Genomic DNA, 1,091 nt, shown 5'->3' on the forward strand with positions numbered 1-1,091 from the left:
CTTTATTACTTGTTGCGATTGTGTACACTTGCACATTTTCCTCATTCCAAGTTTTTGGTGTCGTTGACGGGGACTGTTTTTAAAAAAATCCATTATTTGTGAATCTATTTTTACATTTTGGTTTATTTATTTTCCTATTTAAATCTTTACTTACTTAATCTTTCTGTGATTAATTCAGGTGTTTATGAGTATTGACCAGATTATCGACTTACTAACTGTGATTATTTCCTATGGACTCTGAAATAGAACAAACCTTTCGACAGCGAAGAAGACAAGCGAACCAGAGAAGAACCGAAAAGATAAACTTTGAGAATATGAATCAAGGAAACGGAGCAAACCTTGCCCAGAATCCTATCCTTATTGCTGATGATAGGGATAGAGCTTTATGACAATATGTCGTGCCAGTATTTAATGATCTTAATCCAAGTATTAGGAGACCCAAAATCGAGGCACAACAATTCGAGCTGAAGCTAGCCATGTTCCAGATGCTTCAGACTGTGGGCCAATTTAGTGGAATGCCTACTGAAGATCCTCAACTTCACTTAAGACTATTTATGGAAATGAGTGATTCTTTCAAGTTAGCCGGAGTACCCGAAGATGCATTACAACTGAAGTTGTTCCCATATTCGCTAAGGGACAGAGCTCGTTCCTGGTTGAACTCATTGCCACCGAACTCTATTTTTACATGGCAAGAGTTAGCCGAGAGATTCCTTATGAAGTATTTCTCGCCGAGCAAGAATGCCTAGTTGAGGAATGAGATCACTGCCTTCCAACAAATGGATGATGAGTCCCTATATGAAGCATGGGAAAGGTACAAAGAGTTATTACGAAAGTGCCCTCATCATGGAATCCCACATTGCATTCAACTTGAGACATTCTATAATGGTCTCAACGCTCACACAAGGATGGTAGTGGACGCCTCTGCTAATGGTGCTCTCTTTTCTAAGTCTTATAATGAGGCTTACGAAGTTATTGAGAGGATTGCCAGCAACAATTATCAATTGCCAACCAATCGAGTAGCGTCAGGAAGACGAGTCGCTGGAATACATAAAGTGGACTCTCTCACTTCACTCGCATCTCAGGTATCTTCA

General features: G+C 39.8%; 1 non-coding gene across 1 annotated transcript; it reads right to left on the reverse strand.

The window, feature by feature from the left end:
* Positions 1-744: 744 nt before the first annotated feature.
* Positions 745-850, reverse strand: LOC128040828 (small nucleolar RNA R71). The gene has a single exon (XR_008195634.1). It is a non-coding gene; the product is annotated as a small nucleolar RNA R71 (small nucleolar RNA).
* Positions 851-1,091: the final 241 nt, after the last annotated feature.

The sequence above is a fragment of the Gossypium raimondii genome, chromosome 4 (assembly GCF_025698545.1).
Source record: "Gossypium raimondii isolate GPD5lz chromosome 4, ASM2569854v1, whole genome shotgun sequence".
In the NCBI taxonomy this organism is placed as follows: Eukaryota; Viridiplantae; Streptophyta; class Magnoliopsida; order Malvales; family Malvaceae; genus Gossypium; species Gossypium raimondii.